This window comes from Balaenoptera acutorostrata, chromosome 8 (assembly GCF_949987535.1).
Source record: "Balaenoptera acutorostrata chromosome 8, mBalAcu1.1, whole genome shotgun sequence".
In the NCBI taxonomy this organism is placed as follows: domain Eukaryota; kingdom Metazoa; phylum Chordata; class Mammalia; order Artiodactyla; family Balaenopteridae; genus Balaenoptera; species Balaenoptera acutorostrata.
The window spans coordinates 18,641,156-18,652,228 of record NC_080071.1 but is presented as its reverse complement, the minus strand read 5'-3'; the positions used below and the strand labels follow the sequence as shown (position 1 = coordinate 18,652,228).

The following is an 11,073-nucleotide window of genomic DNA, read 5'->3' as shown; positions in this document are numbered from 1 at the left end:
GAAATGTGGGTCAAAACAGGTATTTGACACCTCCCTAGAGAAGGAGGATAGCCACTTTAAGATGGGAGGTGTGAAGCTTCCAAGCATCTGCTGGCATCTGCAGCTCCCAGGTGTGTCAGCTGGGGATCAGAGAAGACCTTGACATGGAACTGCTGAGATGGGCAAGAAGCATTAGTTTGGGTGGGGAATCTGCTTTTGAGTGGCCCCAGTGTAATCCAGGATGGTAAATGGGTCTCATCTGGAGCTAAAAGCTTGAGACTACCTCTTCTCCAGGATGTTCAGTGCTGTTGACTCCAGTGAGCTGACTCCAGTTCAAGGAGAAAGGGCAAAGCGAGGTTTCATGTAGGTAGAAACACATTGAGTTTCTAAAGAGAGAAGATACAATCATTGGTAAATATGGGAATGGGCAAGGTTTTCTTACTCCACTCATGTCTGTATCCCCAAACTCAATCACTAAGTAGTCAATTCGGGTTCTCCAATGTTTAAAGATGATGAAGCAGCTTCCAAAAATCAAGCAGCCTTTTAGATTTTGTTAGACATCAAATTGTATTTTTGAGGGCCTGGTGTTTTGCATCAGACTCAGAGTCACTCACCAGTCACTCATTATGACAGTACCTTGAACTCAATCTATAGAAACAATTTTAAAAGATATCTGGCCTGATAAAAAAGAATGAAATATTGTCATTTGCAGCAACATGGAATATCATACTAAGTGAAGATAGTGAAAGACTAATATTGTATTATATCACTTATATGTGGAATCTAAAAAATAGTACAAATGAGTTTATTTACAAAACAGAAACAGACTCATAGAATAGAAAACAAACTTATGGTAACCAAAGGGGAAAGGGGGGGAGGGATAAATTAGGAGTATAGGATTAACAAATAAACACTACTATATATAAAATATATAATCAACAAGGATTTACTATATAGCACAGGGAACTATATTCAGTATCTTGTAATAACCTCTAATGGAAAAGAATCTGAAAAAAATATATATATATGTATGTATACTGACTCACTTTGCTGTATACCTGAACCTAATACAATATTGTAAATCAGCTATACTTCAAAAAAAAAATTCCTGGATTGAAGTTCACTGCAAATACTAAGTAAACTCTCTACCTAGAGATGGTCTCTTGTATGTTCATTTTTAATGACTCTTGAACAACCCCCATTTCTTTTTTTATTTTTTAATTAATTAATTAATTAATTAATTTTATTTTTGGCTGCATTGGGTCTTCATTGCTGCACGCAGACTTTCTCTAGTTGCGGCAAGCGGGGGCTACTCTTCGTTGCAGTGCGCGGGCTTCTCATTGCGGTGGCTTCTCTTGTTGCAGAGCATGGGCTCTAGGGGCACGGGCTTCAGTAGCTGTAGCACGCAGGCTTCAGTAGTTGTGGCTCGCAGGCTCTATAGCGCAGGCTCGGTAGTTGTGGCACACGGGTTTAGCTGCTCGGCGGCATGCGGGATCTTCCCGGACCAGGGCTTATACCCATGTCCCCTGCATTGGCAGGCAGATTCTTAACCACTGTGCCACCAGGGAAATCCCACAACCCCCATTTCTAAAAGATATTTTTAAAACTCCAGCCCACTAATTATGCCCTACAGAATTGGACCAAACGTTATTGATGCTGCTGGGTTTTTTTGTTGATATTATTAAAACAGATTCTCAAAATGTTTAAATTATTCCCTGATAATAAAACAAGTAGCACTTTATAGGGAGATATTAACTCTTTAGGACCCCAGAGTGTAATTTATTGTTCTTTGCTAGTAATCTAAAGGTATCTAATGTGCTTCTTAACAGTAAATTGGGCCCTGGGATACTGGTTTATTGCTTAAAACTTGTAAGGTTTCTGTTTTACTAATGACAAAAGAAATGGGACTGTCTTTTAAGAGCATGCTTCATTTGATCTTACTGAAGAAAACCACAAACAATGGTTTGATTCAATTAAAGTACATTAGTGTGAAAACCTTTTACCTTTATTTAAGCCATCTCTTCCTTATAGGAAATATATATTGTAATCAAAGACATTTCATGGTGGATTAAATAAAATTTGATATTCATTTAGCAATTATTATATGCAGAGTCTTCGGGAAACAAAGTCTTACATATTCTTGGTTTACTTAGGCATATTTATATAGAACCTATATTTGAGACCAAGAATAATCAACAATGTAGAAAGAATATTTGAATATATATTGATATAAATTATGTAAATAATAATAGCAGTTCCCAATTACTGAACCTTTACTATTTCTCAGCATTATAGCAATAATTTTACATGCATTCATTTATTTACTTCTCACTACAACCTTATAGGGTGGGTAATGGTATCCCATCTTAAAGATAAGTAAATTGTGACCAACAGCTAGTAAGTGTCAGAGCTGAGTTTCAAAACTAGATCCATTTGACTGCAAAGCCCTTGATCTTAATCTGTATCTCATTTTCCTTCCGAAACACACATTTTAAACTGGGTAGAATCAATAAGTAAAAGCCTGTTATTGTTGGATATGGATTTTTGCCACTTTTGACAGACAGAAAGATATGACATTTCTACTGCTGGCAATAGGTCTTCAAGAGTTCCACTTAAAAATGCAAATCTGTACTATTAGAAGAATAGCATATTAAAAAAATAAACATTTTTAAGCTCTTAACACGTGTGTCCTTGCAAAATCATAAAGGAATGGGACAAGGGCAGGTAAGTTTTGATAAGGTTAACGAGTGATAGGTATGGAGTAAGGGAGGAGCAACCCCAAGCAGGGGTAGGGAGCACTCCCTCCAAGAAATAGGCAGCATGAAAGAACCGGGTATGTATGGTAGGACTCCTAACAAGGGAAAAGATGAGACAACATCGAAGACAAGATTTTATAGCTCCATAATTTGCACAAGGCCAATATTGCTGCTTCTATTTAAAAAGTCAACGGGGGCTTCCCTGGCGGCGCAGTGGTTGAGAGTCTGCCTGCCAATGCAGGGGACACGGGTTCGAGCCCTGGTCTGGGAGGATCCCGCATGCCGCGGAGCAGCTGGGCCCGTGAGCCACAACTACTGAGCCTGCGCGTCTGGAGCCTGTGCTCCGCAACAGGGGAGGCCGCGATAGTGAGAGGCCCGCGCACCGCGATGAAGGGTGGCCCCCACTTGCCGCAACTAGAGAAAGCCCATGCACAGAAACGAAGACCCAACACAGCCAAAAATAAATAAATAAATAAACAAATTTAAAAAAAAAAAAAAAAAAAAAGTCAACGGTATGCCATCAGCAAGTATGATAAAATTGATTTGTATGAATTCAAAAACTATAGTAGCTGCTCTAAGCAATGACTGAGTTATAATCGCTGCTGTCAAAGAGCTTATAATCAAAGAAGCATTTTTTCCCTCTTTCACACCTATTTGCTCCACCATTCTTTACATAATGTCAGATTTTACCCATGATCTCTTGCAACATGATTCTGAATTAGCCTTATACCCAGAACAGGGATGCTAAGAGAATTGATTGCTAATTAGTTCTGCTGCTCCTTCTCGTTGCAGTTACATTCTTAAGTTAGTATACTCGTCGATATATGACTCATTCGCAAAACTTAACTGCAATTTTAGTTAAATACTTAGTTACCATCATTGTAATGCTAATAATTATAAGGATGATGATGATGACAATAATAGTAAACTGAAGTGGTTTTAGGGTTAGAAACGTGAGTCTAAAAATGCTATCTTCATGATCTGTGTTTATCCTACATCAATAATTTTGCATCAAATTTGCTCAATTTACAAATCAAAAATAGATTTTTCTGTCAGCAAAGACTAGTCTTGTATCTGAAAATCAAGCACAGCTTGTACATCATCATTAACCATAAAGGCTCTGAAATCAGAACTTAGCTGCCAATTTTGTTGATGATGCATAAGACGAAATCGAGTACAGCTGGCTCTTCTGTCCTATGCTAGCTCTGCAGTACTGACATTAGTGAAAAATCTGTTTGTTTTTTGTTTCAGGAAATTAAATAGCTATGACTAAAATGCAGCAGAGGGAACAGATATATCTGGGTAATAAACAGGTTCTATTTTTATTTTTATTTTTTCCCTTGAAAATTCACTTCGATTATCGCAACACTAATTTGACCAACTGCAATGACCTCAAAGAAAACATGTGAAACTTAAAAAAAAAACCTAGAGGAACCCTTTTTTTTTGATAAATGGGGACCAAATTACACAAATCATTTATAATTTAAAATCTGCTGAGTAAATATAATTTTCTCAATGATTATTCCTCCTAATAGAGTGTCTATAGGAAGATTACACCTTTAAAAAAATAGATTTATTTGCTGACATGTCAACTGCCTTTTCAGAATAGGCACTTCATATGATTTAGGCCCAACTTTAGTACCTTAGTGGTGGAGAAATAAACCAATTTCTAAATATTTCCTTAAAATGAGGAAATGAGAGAATTTTCAATAAGGCAATATTAAGTTAGTGGCATAAAACTAAATTCTAGATCCCTAAATTTATTGGAAGTTGTTGACTCAAGGAGATCCTCCAGGCAAGCATTAAATATGCTGTGCCAGCGAGGGGTTGAAGTAAGGACTGAACACACACACGTTAACTGCCGCGACTTCAGGAAATCCTGTGAAGGAAATCTTAAGGACATGTTTTTTAAGACACACACCCACAAAAAAAAAAAAAAAAAAAAAAAGACAGAGGAAGATAGGAGATAACAGCGACATACTTTTGAAAATTGGAAAATAAGTGAATGAAACCTGAGAGACTTAGCAGACCTCAGAGAGGGGAAACTAAGCTAGTAATGGGGAAAGCTGAGAAACATCTCCATTAATACAACAGAATTTTCCAAAGGTTCAGGAAATAATAGCCCAGGTACTTCCAAAACTGAAAGTGAAGGAGGGAAGGTCGGTGCTACAGGAGTATTCGGTGAAAGCTGACTGAGAAGCAATCATCTCCTTTGATCTCCTTTCCAGCCCGATGCCTGTGGGAGATTAACTCTCCTCACCTTGGAATAAGGCCCTGTGGTTATTTTGGACTAATAAAGGCCAGGCACAGTTGAAGACTTGAATATTCTATTGAAAACACCACCTCAAGCACCTTCCCCACTCAGCTCCCAGGACACTGGCAGCCAAATCTTGACCCTCCACGAAGGAGACAGGTGGACTTTTCTCTAGTACCTGGCCATGCCACCTAGGAAGACCTAAAAGTATTGCTAACGAGGATGCCCAACAAACAGGCTTCCCAGATCACCTTGCAGTAAAGCTCAAGATCAGTGAGTTCCATATGCATGTATGCATTCAGAGCTCCCAATCAGCTTTTAGTTTTTCATTCTTAGTCAAAAGCAGAAAATCAAGGATTATAAGACATCTGAGAAAACCTCTAATATGGAGGTGCTGGGGGCTTGGAGAAGGAAGGAATAGGAGTTGTTATTAAATGGATACATATTTTTAGTTTAGAAAGATGAAAAAGTTCTGGAGGTGGATGGTGGCGATGGCTGCACAACAGTGTAAATGTACTTAATGCCACTGCACTGTACATCTAAAATTGGTTAAAACAGTAAATTTATGTTATATATATTTTGCCACCATAAAAATAAATAGAAAAATAAAATATATAAGAATGTCAGTTGGAAAATAAAGGTGAGGAATTTTCTCAAAAAATATAGCAGAAACGAAATAAAAACAAGTAGAAAGGCGATAGGAAATTGAAGGACCAGTCCAGGAGGTCTAATATATAATATATATTGAATATATCTTCAGAAATGGAGATAAAAGAAAGCATACAAGAGGAAATCATTAGTGAAATAATTCAAGAAAATTCTCCATAACTGTAAGACATTAATTTCCAAAATGAAAGGCCTATTCAGTGCTCAATGTAACAGATGAAAATAAAATCACATCAGGGCATATCATTGGAAAATTTTAGAACAGTGAGGACAAAGAGAAGATCACCAAAGTTTCCAGAGAGAAAAAAATTGGGTCAGAAATCACAATGGCACCGTATTTCTTAACAGTAAGACTGGAGCAATGCCTTTAACTGTCTGAAAAAAAGTATTTCCCACCTAAAACTGTATTATCAGCCAAACTGTTAATTAGATTAAAGAATTAAAGAGATTTTCAGAAACGTAGGATCTTTCAAAATTTACCTCCTAGACACTTTTGTTCTGGAGCTATTGGAAGATATATTCTGAGAGAAAGAGAATGTGTGTTGGCGGGGAGGAGGAGTTGGGGGGAACAGTAAGAAAAAGAGGATTACATGTGCCAGAGGGAACAGGGACTCCAACACAAGAGAAAGGGGAAGAGAAGCCCTAGATAAAGAGATCAGGATTACAGGCTAACTGTGGTTCACCGTGCATACAAGCCAAACTCCATACTGGACCTCCTTAGACAATTTTTGGTGAGGACAGGGCAAGGCTCTTTATCCATAGCCTTCCTTCCCTCCACACAGAACAGCTGTGCATAGAGAAAAGTGGTAGAATTACTTTAAATCATAATGGTATATAAGGCAATAAAAGAGTATATTCCTGACTTAAATTGTTACACTGAATGCTGTCAGCCGTATTTGCAAGACCCTTCTGATCCCTGCAGACTACAATGCAGAAGAAAATACAAATCTGCCTAAATACATTAAATTCTCTCATATGGACATTCTCCTGCATAGGCGTCTGTACATGTGTGTGCTTGGTGTGTGTGTAAAATCTCTGAAGGGATATACAAGAAGTTGATGACATATTTGCTTCTGGGGAAAAAAAGTGGGGGGCTGGGCAAAGGGGGATGAAGAAAGCTTACTTTTCAAGATTTATCCTTTTGTTCCTTTTGAATTTTTATCACAATTCAAAAATGAATAAATTACATTCTTTAAAAAAGTATAGTTTCAAGCAAGAAATTCAATTTCTAGGGGTTTATACTAAAGAAATATCTATCCTTAAACCAAATGATGTAGGTGCAGGGATATCTTTGTGTTAGCAAAACTTTGGAAACAACTTAAATATTCATTCACTTGGCACTGATGAAATAAACTATGTATATCCCTGCAAGGGAACAGTATGCAACCAGAAAACATAATTTAAAAGCCCTTTATGTACTGATACAAAACTATCTCCGAAATGAGTGGTTAAGGAAAAATAGACAAGATACATACTTAAAAATGTGTGTGAGCTCACATTTGCTTGTATACATGTAGACTATCTCTGGGAGAAAATACAAACATTTTATAATATTAGTTTAGCCTGAACTGCATGGCAGGGGAACAGGGATATGACAGAAATTATTCTCTGTACATAATTTTGTACCTTTTGAACTTTGAGCCATTTTAATATGTTACCTTTGAAAACCAAATTGAATTACAATTTTGAAAATGTGGGGTATTTTCAAATAGCCTAGATTATTTTCATCTCGATTCTTTCTTTTTTCTCTCTTGCAAAGCCAGTATGAGATCTTCCATCTAATGATAAAACTCTGGTTGTAGCTCTGCAATGCTTAAGAAATAAAATCTGTTACTCCTGCTGGGATCAGAACAGTTGTCAGCATATGTGGGCAGCAGTGGGTGAAGAGCTTTTGGATTTAAGGCATATAAACGAAATACCAAAGTTGAATGTATTATAACAACATTGTTGATATAGGAGAAATCTTATACTAGTGTCACTTATGAAGACATCAGTGATGTACTTCTCTATGATACAGATGAGGACAAGACTCTATATATCAGCTTCATGCTATCCATTCAATCAAGATAGACCAAAGATATGAAAAGAGAGGGATAATGGGAGCTCCAGACTGGATTTCAAAGCTATGTCTGGGTCCCTTTTCAATAGCATGACTTACTGGGATAGAGGAGCATATTTTCTGTTTCCTCCTTTCTCTTCTACATATTTATAAACCATCACGCATATTAGAAATGTGGGTATGAACTTAACTTAACTCTATAGAAGACTTTTTAAAATGCTAAGAATAACTAACTTTCAGGAAATTAAGTGAGCTTTGTGTGTAAAAAAGCCCCCGATGTAATGTGATAAAGATAAGGTGCAGTGGTAAAGCTCCTTGCCCAAGAATTGGTCCATTTGTATCCAGTGGTTTAGAGACCCCACCATGCTCTCTATCATATCTCATATTACTCTCTCTGGATTCATCTAGGATCAGAAATATTTGATGAGATTATGGAATTATTAAAAAAAGCATATCCCACAAGCCTTTGACTATATGAACATTTAATTTCCCAAACAAAACTGACAGATTTTCCAGGACATCACTGCTTCTACTGTGTTGCCATCTGTCTCAATACTGAAAACTTGAGTAATCTTTAAGTGGGTAAATCTTTAATGGAATCCTCTTAGCATGACAACTGACTTTAATAGCACCTCTTAATGACTTTAGTGGCACCTCTACTAGCTTTGAATACCTACGTCTTCAAATGAAAGGTGCAACTTCCGATAGAAAACCCAAGGACAGTAAACAAGCAGAAAGAAGGTTTTTACAGGAGGTTTTGGCCAAGCACCGGGGAAGGTCAAGGGCCAGCACTCTTTAGAAACACAACCATGGCAGTTGTGTGGAGTAGGACCAGGCCAGGGCAAGGCAGCGACTGGTGACAGGAGACGACATAGTCAGCTGTTGCCAAAATCCAAGTAAAAAGTGACGAAAGGTGAAAGAAGAGCAAGGAAATAGATTTTGAGGGGAAGGGAGTGGGGGGACACAGTGTTTAGAGTTAAAATGGGCAGGAAGCTCTGACACCTCTGGCAAAGAAAGTTTTTGCCCCGCTCTCCTGAGCTATCTGCTCATCCAAAGCTCTTTCAGGGCCTTGCTCTCCTCCACGAGCCTTCAGAGGCCACCACTCACTTCCCTGCTGCTTGTCAGAAGCAGGGACCACAACCCTGGTCTCAGGGAGGTGCCACGTGCAGAAGGTTATACTTCCCGATGCTGTTCTTCTTTTCCTTGATTGTCCCATACACCCACCACTCAAGTCTGTGCAGGTGTTAATAACGACTGAAGGTTAGAAACAAATGAAGGAAATCACAACATAGAGGACAGATTACAAACTGTTCACTAAATAAAACTTCCCAACCGGTCAAAGGAAAAGAGCAACAAAAAAACTTACTACTTACACAGCGATCCCCTTAAGAGCATATCCCGAACTCCTAGCCTTTCTTCCTTGTCTCAAGTCCCCCGTCTCAAGGTCTACTGTTATTGACTCTCCCCTTAGAAAATACCTCTCTTCATATCTCTACAGTACATATACCACCTTATGCCCTACTCATGGCGTTTAATCTCATGGAGGGTCCAGCCCCTTTCCCAACCAGTGCAACCACAGGATATTATTTGTAGCAACACCCTTCCCAAAGCCTGAATTAGGCAGTGTGAAATAATACTACAGAGGGTCTCTAACACCACAGCCCCTGTGGAATTTGCATTTCAATCTGTACCTATTGGTAGCAGTGGAGATTTGCCACCTCATTCTTCTTGCTCATCCACTGGATTCTACATATCTATGCATATCTCCCAAAGGCAAATAATAATTATCAAAGACAGTTCACATTAAGGAAGAGAAACATTTTCCTAAAAACATGATCTGCACTGAGTCTACCCTAAATGGAGACAACTGGCTACATTTTTATTCAGAGTTATGTTGATTCTCACTTTGTTCATCCTCCTGCTTCTAACCTTGCCCAGATTCCTATAGGTCTGTAAGAAACAGGATGCATTACATAACCTTTTCAAGTGACAGCAACTCCCTTCCTACACAAAGATGTTGAAATCATGGAATTATTAAAGAGTATAGATATAAATGTCGTGTGTGTGTGTGTGTGTGTGTGTGTGTATAAAGTTGGTGGAGGGTCTTTTTCCAATTATAATTAGCTTGGCTCTTTCAAGCATCTGATTTCATTTGCTATTTGAACTCATATTTTGGTTCTTGGCTATAATAAAATATTCTGTTATCACAAATATTGCATAGTTCTGGGGAGCAAACAGACTTGCATAGGAAATAAAATACTTAAAGGAAAAGAAGGTCTTAAATTTGAAAAAGAGAAATTTAAGGTAGCCAAATTAAAAAAATGAGAATTATTAAACTTTGTAATATAAGGTTATAATCTGTGCAAGAATAAAATAAAGAATGCTATCATATGATGCGTTCTGATAAAATTTAACCTTTCACTCTCTTAGAATTTATAACTTTGCTATTCCTGTTACTGTGGTAAATATTTTAATTCACAAGGATTAGGTGGACTCTAAGATTCCGGCTATAAAAATGTATGGCTCCTTCTGCTTCCACATTCATTTATTTCATGTATTCAATAATTTCCACTATTCACAAATAACTGTAGATAGCTTAATGGCCAGGTCCTAAAAATTCCAAGACAAATTAGAGAGATTTCTTGCCCTCATGGAGCTTGGTTTAATAGGGGAGACAGAGAAATAAACAAAAAATTGCATATGGGTCACAACAGAAGGATGTACAGAGTGTGACAAGTAAGTGATCAATTTTAGAGTATGTGGGTGGGAGGTATAATAAGCAGGGTAGTGTTGGTGTCAGGCAAAATTTCACAGAAGCTAAAGCCCCTTAACTGGGGATTGAAAGGTAGACAGTATGGGAAGTTCATTCCAGCCTGAGGAAAGAGCTAGTGCAAAGGTACTAATACATGAAGCAACACAGGTAATTTGGGATTAGTCTAACTAATCCTGTTGGTTGACTAGGAGTGGAAACTGAGGCTGAGTGAATCAAGAAATAAAGAGGTGAGAGATGTACAGGGACCAAAAAGGCTGCTGTGTTTCATGTCTCCAGCTTTTACCACTAAACTCTCTGTTGCGGTGGTAGAGGGTTTAATGTCTCTGTGGCAAGAAGAGTCTCACCCTCCCTGAAGGTTTAACCCAAAATGGGCATTCCCATTTGATTTTTTTTTTTTATTAATTTTTACTGGAGTATAGTTGCTTTACTAGAGGGTCTTCACTTTTTTTTTTTTAATTAATTATTTATTTATTTATTTTATGGCTGTGTTGGGTCTCTGTTTCTGTGCGAGGGCTTTCTCCAGTTGTGGCAAGTGGGGGCCACTCTTCATCGCGGTGCGCGGGCCTCCCACTATCGTGGCCTCTCC

General features: G+C 38.0%; 1 long non-coding RNA gene across 2 annotated transcripts in view; it reads right to left on the bottom strand.

Annotated features, from left to right (window-relative positions):
• Nucleotides 1-230: 230 nt before the first annotated feature.
• Nucleotides 231-11,073, bottom strand: part of LOC130708682 (uncharacterized) — a 17,082-nt gene continuing 6,239 nt past the window's right edge. Inside the window, exon 3 of one of the 2 annotated variants that reach the window (XR_009008981.1) lies at nucleotides 231-365. This is a non-coding gene — a long non-coding RNA (uncharacterized LOC130708682). Of the gene's footprint in view, nucleotides 366-1,419; nucleotides 1,506-11,073 lie in introns of those variants that run through there. The other variant, XR_009008982.1, reaches the window with a different exon arrangement.